This window comes from Lissotriton helveticus, chromosome 8 (genome assembly GCF_964261635.1).
Source record: "Lissotriton helveticus chromosome 8, aLisHel1.1, whole genome shotgun sequence".
Lineage (NCBI taxonomy): Eukaryota > Metazoa > Chordata > Amphibia > Caudata > Salamandridae > Lissotriton > Lissotriton helveticus.
In genome coordinates, this window is record NC_136069.1 from 953,556,896 (window position 1) to 953,567,846 (window position 10,951).

Consider the following 10,951-nt stretch of genomic DNA (forward strand, 5'->3'; position numbering starts at 1 on the left):
CACCCACAAACACCAGGAACCCCCCAAACAGGCCACCGAAAACATGATAGTGAGCAAAAAGGCAAAAACTTTTTTTGCTCCGATTTTCTCCAAACCACTTTTATCCGGTATTAGACCTTCCCAGCAATGGCCCCAGAGCCGTCAACCCAGGCGGAAACAAGTAGAAGACCCCCAAACAGCCAAAAGGCAAAACTACAAAAATGGGGACTTAGTAATTTTCCAGGCAAATTTCCAACATCACTCCACGCGCGCTCTGCAACTAGGCCCTAACTCCCCTTTGCCACCATGGATTTTCTTCAAACCACTTGCAATCAAAAGTATCCATACCCAGCGTTGCTCAAAGACCCCAAAACCCACCCACAAACACCAGGAAGCCCCCCAAACAGGCCCCCGAAAACGCTGTAGTGAGCGAAATGTCAGAAAATGCAAAAACGTTTTCCTCATGAATTTTCTCCAAAACACTTTTATCCGGTATTAGACCTTCCCAGCAATGCCCCAAGACCCGCCAACCCACCCGCAAAAAGCACAACACCCCCAAACAGGCAAAAAGCAAAAATGGAAAATCTCATATTTGGAATATTTTTCGGCCTTCTTTCAATTCTGTCCAAACGCGCTGTGCAGCAAGTTCATAACTCGACTTTTCCACCATGGATGTCCTGGAAAACAAATGCAATCAAAATTAGACTGTGCCAGCGTTGCTCCCAGACCCCAAAACCCACCCACAAACACCAGGAACCCCCAAACAGGCCACCGAAAACATGATAGTGAGCAAAAAGGCAAAAACTTTTTTTGCTCCGATTTTCTCCAAACCACTTTTATCCGGTATTAGACCTTCCCAGCAATGGCCCCAGAGCCATCAACCCAGGCGGAAACAAATAGAAGACCCCCAAACAGCCAAAAAGCAAAACTACAAAAATGGGGACTTAGTAATTTTCCAGGCAAATTTCCAACATCACTCCACGCGCGCTCTGCAGCTAGGCCCTAACTCCCCTTTGCCACCATGGATTTTCTTCAAACCACTTGCAATCAAAAGTATCCATACCCAGCGTTGCTCAAAGACCCCAAAACCCACCCACAAACACCAGGAAGCCCCCCATACAGGCCCCCGAAAATGCTGTAGTGAGCAAAATGTCAGAAAATGCAAAAACGTTTTCCTCATTAATTTTCTCCAAAACACTTTTATCCGGCATTAGACCTTCCCAGCAATGCCCCAAGACCCGCCAACCCACCCGCAAAAAAGCACAACACCCCCAAACAGGCAAAAAGCAAAAATGGAAAATCTCATACTTGGAATATTTTTCGGCCTTCTTTCAATTCTGTCCAAACGCGCTGTGCAGCAAGTTCATAACTCGACTTTTTCACCATGGATGTCCTGGAAAACAAATGCAATCAAAATTAGACTGTGCCAGCGTTGCTCCCAGACCTCAAAACCCAACCACAAACACCAGGAACCCCCCAAACAGGCCACCGAAAACATGATAGTGAGCAAAAAGGCAAAAACTTTTTTGCTCCGATTTCTCCAAACCACTTTTATCCGGTATTAGACCTTCCCAGCAATGGCCCCAGAGCCGTCAACCCAGGCGGAAACAAGTAGAAGACCCCAAAACAGCCAAAAAGCAAAACTACAAAAATGGGGACTTAGTAATTTTCCAGGCAAATTTCCAACATCACTCCACGCGCGCTCTGCAGCTAGGCCCTAACTCCCATTTGCCACCATGGATTTTCTTCGAACCACTTGCAATCAAAAGTATCCATACCCAGCGTTGCTCAAAGACCCCAAAACACACCCACAAACACCAGGAAGCCCCCCAAACAGGCCCCCGAAAACGCTGTAGTGAGCGAAATGTCAGAAAATGCAAAAACGTTTTCTTCATGGATTTTCTCCAAAACACTTTTATCCGGTATTAGACCTTCCCAGCAATGCCTCAAGACCCGCCAACCCACCCGCAAAAAAGCACAACACCCCCAAACAGGCAAAAAGCAAAAATGGAAAATCTCATACTTGGAATATTTTTCGGCCTTCTTTCAATTCTGTCCAAACGCGCTGTGCAGCAAGTTCATAACCGACTTTTCCACCATGGATGTCCTGTAAAACAAATGCAATCAAAATTAGACTGTTCCAGCGTTGCTCCCAGACCCCAAAACCCACCCACAAACACCAGGAACCCCCCAAACAGGCCACCGAAAACATGATAGTGAGCAAAAAGGCAAAAACTTTATTTGCTCCGATTTTCTCCAAACCACTATTATCCGGTATTAGACCTTCCCAGCAATGGCCCCAGAGCCGTCAACCTAGGCGGAAACAAGTAGAAGACCCACAAACAGCCAAAAAGCAAAACTACAAAAATGGGGACTTAGTAATTTTCCAGGCAAATTTCCAACATCACTCCACGCGCGCTCTGCAGCTAGGCCCTAACTCCCCTTTGCCACCATGGATTTTCTTCAAACCACTTGCAATCACAAGTATCCATACCCAGCGTTGCTCAAAGACCCCAAAACCCACCCACAAACACCAGGAAGCCCCCCAAACAGGCCCCCGAAAACACTGTGGTGAGCGAAATGTCAGAAAATGCAAAAACGTTTTCTTCATGGATTTTCTCCAAAACCCTTTTATCCGGTATTAGACCTTCCCAGCAATGCCCCAAGACCCGCCAACCCACCCTCAAAAAAGCACAACACCCCAAACAGGCAAAAAGCAAAAATGGAAAATCTCATACTTGGAATATTTTTCGGCCTTCTTTCAATTCTGTCCAAACGCGCTGTGCATCAAGGTCATAACTCGACTTTTCCACCATGGATGTCCTGGAAAACAAATGCAATCAAAATTAGACTGTGCCAGCGTTGCTCCCAGACCCCAAAACCCACCCACAAACACCAGGAACCCCCCAAACAGGCCACCAAAAACATGATAGTGAGCAAAAAGGCAAAAACTTTTTTGCTCCGATTTTCTCCAAACCACTTTTAGCCGGTATTAGACCTTCCCAGCAATGGCCCCAGAGCCGTCAACCCAGGCGGAAACAAGTAGAAGACCCACAAACAGCCAAAAAGCAAAACTACAAAAATGGGGACTTAGTAATTTTCCAGGCAAATTTCCAACATCACTCCACGCGCGCTCTGCAGCTAGGCCCTAACTCCCCTTTGCCACCATGGATTTTCTTCAAACCACTTGCAATCACAAGTATCCATACCCAGCGTTGCTCAAAGACCCCAAAACCCACCCACAAACACCAGGAAGCCCCCCAAACAGGCCCCCGAAAACACTGTGGTGAGCGAAATGTCAGAAAATGCAAAAACGTTTTCTTCATGGATTTTCTCCAAAACCCTTTTATCCGGTATTAGACCTTCCCAGCAATGCCCCAAGACCCGCCAACCCACCCTCAAAAAAGCACAACACCCCAAACAGGCAAAAAGCAAAAATGGAAAATCTCATACTTGGAATATTTTTCGGCCTTCTTTCAATTCTGTCCAAACGCGCTGTGCATCAAGGTCATAACTCGACTTTTCCACCATGGATGTCCTGGAAAACAAATGCAATCAAAATTAGACTGTGCCAGCGTTGCTCCCAGACCCCAAAACCCACCCACAAACACCAGGAACCCCCCAAACAGGCCACCGAAAACATGATAGTGAGCAAAAAGGCAAAAACTTTTTTGCTCCGATTTTCTCCAAACCACTTTTAGCCGGTATTAGACCTTCCCAGCAATGGCCCCAGAGCCGTCAACCCAGGCGGAAACAAGTAGAAGACCCCCAAACAGCCAAAAAGCAAAACTACAAAAATGGGGACTTATTAATTTTCCAGGAAAAATTTCCAACATCACTCCACGCGCGCTCTGCAGCTAGGCCCTAACTCCCCTTTGCCACCATGGATTTTCTTCAAACCACTTGCAATCAAAAGTATCCATACCCAGCGTTGCTCAAAGACCCCAAAACCCACCCACAAACACCAGGAAGCCCCCCAAACAGGCCCCCGAAAACGCTGCAATAAGCAAAATGTCAGAAAATGCAAAAACGTTTTCCTCATGGATTTTCTCCAAAACACTTTTATCCGGCATTAGACCTTCCCAGCAATGCCCCAAGACCCGCCAACCCACCCGCAAAAAAGCACAACACCCCCAAACAGGCAAAAAGCAAAAATGGAAAATCTCATACTTGGAATATTTTTCGGCCTTCTTTCAATTCTGTCCAAACGCGCTGTGCAGCAAGGTCATAACTCGACTTTTCCACCATGGATGTCCTGTAAAACAAATGCAATCAAAATTAGACTGTGCCAGCGTTGCTCCCAGACCCCAAAACCCACCCACAAACACCAGGAACCCCCCAAACAGGCCACCGAAAACATGATAGTGAGCAAAAAGGCAAAAACTTTTTTTGCTCCGATTTTCTCCAAACCACTTTTATCCGGTATTAGACCTTCCCAGCAATGGCCCCAGAGCCATCAACCCAGGCGGAAACAAATAGAAGACCCCCAAACAGCCAAAAAGCAAAACTACAAAAATGGGGACTTAGTAATTTTCCAGGCAAATTTCCAACATCACTCCACGCGCGCTCTGCAGCTAGGCCCTAACTCCCCTTTGCCACCATGGATTTTCTTCAAACCACTTGCAATCAAAAGTATCCATACCCAGCGTTGCTCAAAGACCCCAAAACCCACCCACAAACACCAGGAAGCCCCCCATACAGGCCCCCGAAAATGCTGTAGTGAGCAAAATGTCAGAAAATGCAAAAACGTTTTCCTCATTAATTTTCTCCAAAACACTTTTATCCGGCATTAGACCTTCCCAGCAATGCCCCAAGACCCGCCAACCCACCCGCAAAAAAGCACAACACCCCCAAACAGGCAAAAAGCAAAAATGGAAAATCTCATACTTGGAATATTTTTCGCCCTTCTTTCAATTCTGTCCAAACGCGCTGTGCAGCAAGTTCATAACTCGACTTTTTCACCATGGATGTCCTGGAAAACAAATGCAATCAAAATTAGACTGTGCCAGCGTTGCTCCCAGACCTCAAAACCCAACCACAAACACCAGGAACCCCCCAAACAGGCCACCGAAAACATGATAGTGAGCAAAAAGGCAAAAACTTTTTTGCTCCGATTTCTCCAAACCACTTTTATCCGGTATTAGACCTTCCCAGCAATGGCCCCAGAGCCGTCAACCCAGGCGGAAACAAGTAGAAGACCCCAAAACAGCCAAAAAGCAAAACTACAAAAATGGGGACTTAGTAATTTTCCAGGCAAATTTCCAACATCACTCCACGCGCGCTCTGCAGCTAGGCCCTAACTCCCATTTGCCACCATGGATTTTCTTCGAACCACTTGCAATCAAAAGTATCCATACCCAGCGTTGCTCAAAGACCCCAAAACACACCCACAAACACCAGGAAGCCCCCCAAACAGGCCCCCGAAAACGCTGTAGTGAGCGAAATGTCAGAAAATGCAAAAACGTTTTCTTCATGGATTTTCTCCAAAACACTTTTATCCGGTATTAGACCTTCCCAGCAATGCCTCAAGACCCGCCAACCCACCCGCAAAAAAGCACAACACCCCCAAACAGGCAAAAAGCAAAAATGGAAAATCTCATACTTGGAATATTTTTCGGCCTTCTTTCAATTCTGTCCAAACGCGCTGTGCAGCAAGTTCATAACCGACTTTTCCACCATGGATGTCCTGTAAAACAAATGCAATCAAAATTAGACTGTTCCAGCGTTGCTCCCAGACCCCAAAACCCACCCACAAACACCAGGAACCCCCCAAACAGGCCACCGAAAACATGATAGTGAGCAAAAAGGCAAAAACTTTATTTGCTCCGATTTTCTCCAAACCACTATTATCCGGTATTAGACCTTCCCAGCAATGGCCCCAGAGCCGTCAACCTAGGCGGAAACAAGTAGAAGACCCACAAACAGCCAAAAAGCAAAACTACAAAAATGGGGACTTAGTAATTTTCCAGGCAAATTTCCAACATCACTCCACGCGCGCTCTGCAGCTAGGCCCTAACTCCCCTTTGCCACCATGGATTTTCTTCAAACCACTTGCAATCACAAGTATCCATACCCAGCGTTGCTCAAAGACCCCAAAACCCACCCACAAACACCAGGAAGCCCCCCAAACAGGCCCCCGAAAACACTGTGGTGAGCGAAATGTCAGAAAATGCAAAAACGTTTTCTTCATGGATTTTCTCCAAAACCCTTTTATCCGGTATTAGACCTTCCCAGCAATGCCCCAAGACCCGCCAACCCACCCTCAAAAAAGCACAACACCCCAAACAGGCAAAAAGCAAAAATGGAAAATCTCATACTTGGAATATTTTTCGGCCTTCTTTCAATTCTGTCCAAACGCGCTGTGCATCAAGGTCATAACTCGACTTTTCCACCATGGATGTCCTGGAAAACAAATGCAATCAAAATTAGACTGTGCCAGCGTTGCTCCCAGACCCCAAAACCCACCCACAAACACCAGGAACCCCCCAAACAGGCCACCAAAAACATGATAGTGAGCAAAAAGGCAAAAACTTTTTTGCTCCGATTTTCTCCAAACCACTTTTAGCCGGTATTAGACCTTCCCAGCAATGGCCCCAGAGCCGTCAACCCAGGCGGAAACAAGTAGAAGACCCACAAACAGCCAAAAAGCAAAACTACAAAAATGGGGACTTAGTAATTTTCCAGGCAAATTTCCAACATCACTCCACGCGCGCTCTGCAGCTAGGCCCTAACTCCCCTTTGCCACCATGGATTTTCTTCAAACCACTTGCAATCACAAGTATCCATACCCAGCGTTGCTCAAAGACCCCAAAACCCACCCACAAACACCAGGAAGCCCCCCAAACAGGCCCCCGAAAACACTGTGGTGAGCGAAATGTCAGAAAATGCAAAAACGTTTTCTTCATGGATTTTCTCCAAAACCCTTTTATCCGGTATTAGACCTTCCCAGCAATGCCCCAAGACCCGCCAACCCACCCTCAAAAAAGCACAACACCCCAAACAGGCAAAAAGCAAAAATGGAAAATCTCATACTTGGAATATTTTTCGGCCTTCTTTCAATTCTGTCCAAACGCGCTGTGCATCAAGGTCATAACTCGACTTTTCCACCATGGATGTCCTGGAAAACAAATGCAATCAAAATTAGACTGTGCCAGCGTTGCTCCCAGACCCCAAAACCCACCCACAAACACCAGGAACCCCCCAAACAGGCCACCGAAAACATGATAGTGAGCAAAAAGGCAAAAACTTTTTTGCTCCGATTTTCTCCAAACCACTTTTAGCCGGTATTAGACCTTCCCAGCAATGGCCCCAGAGCCGTCAACCCAGGCGGAAACAAGTAGAAGACCCCCAAACAGCCAAAAAGCAAAACTACAAAAATGGGGACTTATTAATTTTCCAGGAAAAATTTCCAACATCACTCCACGCGCGCTCTGCAGCTAGGCCCTAACTCCCCTTTGCCACCATGGATTTTCTTCAAACCACTTGCAATCAAAAGTATCCATACCCAGCGTTGCTCAAAGACCCCAAAACCCACCCACAAACACCAGGAAGCCCCCCAAACAGGCCCCCGAAAACGCTGCAATAAGCAAAATGTCAGAAAATGCAAAAACGTTTTCCTCATGGATTTTCTCCAAAACACTTTTATCCGGCATTAGACCTTCCCAGCAATGCCCCAAGACCCGCCAACCCACCCGCAAAAAAGCACAACACCCCCAAACAGGCAAAAAGCAAAAATGGAAAATCTCATACTTGGAATATTTTTCGGCCTTCTTTCAATTCTGTCCAAACGCGCTGTGCAGCAAGGTCATAACTCGACTTTTCCACCATGGATGTCCTGTAAAACAAATGCAATCAAAATTAGACTGTGCCAGCGTTGCTCCCAGACCCCAAAACCCACCCACAAACACCAGGAACCCCCCAAACAGGCCACCGAAAACATGATAGTGAGCAAAAAGGCAAAAACTTTTTTTGCTCCGATTTTCTCCAAACCACTTTTATCCGGTATTAGACCTTCCCAGCAATGGCCCCAGAGCCATCAACCCAGGCGGAAACAAATAGAAGACCCCCAAACAGCCAAAAAGCAAAACTACAAAAATGGGGACTTAGTAATTTTCCAGGCAAATTTCCAACATCACTCCACGCGCGCTCTGCAGCTAGGCCCTAACTCCCCTTTGCCACCATGGATTTTCTTCAAACCACTTGCAATCAAAAGTATCCATACCCAGCGTTGCTCAAAGACCCCAAAACCCACCCACAAACACCAGGAAGCCCCACAAACAGGCCCCCGAAAATGCTGTAGTGAGCGAAATGTCAGAAAATGCAAACACGTTTTCCTCATGGAGTTTCTCCAAAACACTTTTATCCGGTATTAGACCTTCCCAGCAATGCCCCAAGACCCGCCAACCCACCCGCAAAAAAGCACAACACCCCCAAACAGGCAAAAAGCAAAAATGGAAAATCTCATACTTAGAATATTTTTCGGCCTTCTTTCAATTCTGTCCAAACGCGCTGTGCATCAAGGTCATAACTCGACTTTTCCACCATGGATGTCCTGGAAAACAAATGCAATCAAAATTAGACTGTGCCAGCGTTGCTCCCAGACCCCAAAACCCACCCACAAACACCAGGAACCCCCCAAACAGGCCACCGAAAACATGATAGTGAGCAAAAAGGCAAAAACTTTTTTGCTCCGATTTTCTCCAAACCACTTTTAGCCGGTATTAGACCTTCCCAGCAATGGCCCCAGAGCAGTCAACCCAGGTGGAAACAAGTAGAACACCCCCAAACAGCCAAAAAGCAAAACTACAAAAATGGGGACTTATTAATTTTCCAGGAAAAATTTCCAACATCACTCCACGCGCGCTCTGCAGCTAGGCCCTAACTCCCCTTTGCCACCATGGATTTTCTTCAAACCACTTGCAATCAAGAGTATCCATACCCAGCGTTGCTCAAAGACCCCAAAACCCACCCACAAACACCAGGAAGCCCCCCCAAACAGGCCCCCGAAAACGCTGCAATGAGCAAAATGTCAGAAAATGCAAAAACGTTTTCCTCATGGATTTTCTCCAAAACACTTTTATCCGGCATTAGACCTTCCCAGCAATGCCCCAAGACGCGCCAACCCACCCGCAAAAAAGCACAACACCCCCAAACAGGCAAAAAGCAAAAATGGAAAATCTCATACTTGGAATATTTTTCGGCCTTCTTTCAATTCTGTCCAAACGCGCTGTGCAGCAAGGTCATAACTCGACTTTTCCACCATGGATGTCCTGTAAAACAAATGCAATCAAAATTAGACTGTGCCAGCGTTGCTCCCAGACCCCAAAACCCACCCACAAACACCAGGAACCCCCCAAACAGGCCACCGAAAACATGATAGTGAGCAAAAAGGCAAAAACTTTTTTTGCTCCGATTTTCTCCAAACCACTTTTATCCGGTATTAGACCTTCCCAGCAATGGCCCCAGAGCCATCAACCCAGGCGGAAACAAATAGAAGACCCCCAAACAGCCAAAAAGCAAAACTACAAAAATGGGGACTTAGTAATTTTCCAGGCAAATTTCCAACATCACTCCACGCGCGCTCTGCAGCTAGGCCCTAACTCCCCTTTGCCACCATGGATTTTCTTCAAACCACTTGCAATCAAAAGTATCCATACCCAGCGTTGCTCAAAGACCCCAAAACCCACCCACAAACACCAGGAAGCCCCACAAACAGGCCCCCGAAAATGCTGTAGTGAGCGAAATGTCAGAAAATGCAAACACGTTTTCCTCATGGAGTTTCTCCAAAACACTTTTATCCGGTATTAGACCTTCCCAGCAATGGCCCCAGAGCCGTCAACCCAGGCGGAAACAAGTAGAAGACCCCCAAACAGCCAAAAGGCAAAACTACAAAAATGGGGACTTAGTAATTTTCCAGGCAAATTTCCAACATCACTCCACGCGCGCTCTGCAGCTAGGCCCTAACTCCGCTTTGCCACCATGGATTTTCTTCAAACCACTTGCGATCAAAAGTATCCATACCCAGCCTTGCTCAAAGACCCCAAAACCCACCCACAAACACCAGGAAGCCCCCCAAACAGGCCCCCGAAAACGCTGTGGTGAGCGAAATGTCAGAAAATGCAAACACGTTTTCCTCATGAATTTTCTCCAAAGCACTTTTATCGAGTATTAGACCTTCCCAGCAATGCCCCAAGACCCGCCAACCCACCCGCAAAAAATCACAACACCCCCAAACAGGCAAAAAACAAAAATGGAAAATCTCATACTTGGAATATTTTTCGTCCTTCTTTCAATTCTGTCCAAACGTGCTGTGCAGCAAGGTCATAACTCGACTTTTCCACCATGAATGTCCTGGAAAACAAACGCAATCAAAATTAGACTGTGCCAGCGTTGCTCCTAGACCCCAAAACCCACCCACAAACACCAGGAACCCCCCCAAACAGGCCACCGAAAACATGATAGTGAGCAAAAAGGCAAAAACTTTTTTTGCTCCGATTTTCTCCAAACCACTTTTATCCGGTATTAGACCTTCCCAGCAATGGCCCCAGAGCCGTCAACCCAGGCGGAAACAAGTAGAAGACCCCCAAACAGCCAAAAGGCAAAACTAAAAAAATGGGGACTTAGTAATTTTCCAGGCAAATTTCCAACATCACTCCACGCGCGCTCTGCAACTAGGCCCTAACTCCCCTTTGCCACCATGGATTTTCTTCAAACCACTTGCAATCAAAAGTATCCATACCCAGCGTTGCTCAAAGACCCCAAAACCCACCCACAAACACCAGGAAGCCCCCCAAACAGGCCCCCGAAAACGCTGTAGTGAGCGAAATGTCAGAAAATGCAAAAATGTTTTCCTCATGAATTTTCTCCAAAACACTTCTATCCGGTATTAGACCTTCCCAGCAATGCCCCAAGACCCGCCAACCCACCCGCAAAAAGCACAACAACCCCAAACAGGCAAAAAGCAAAAATGGAA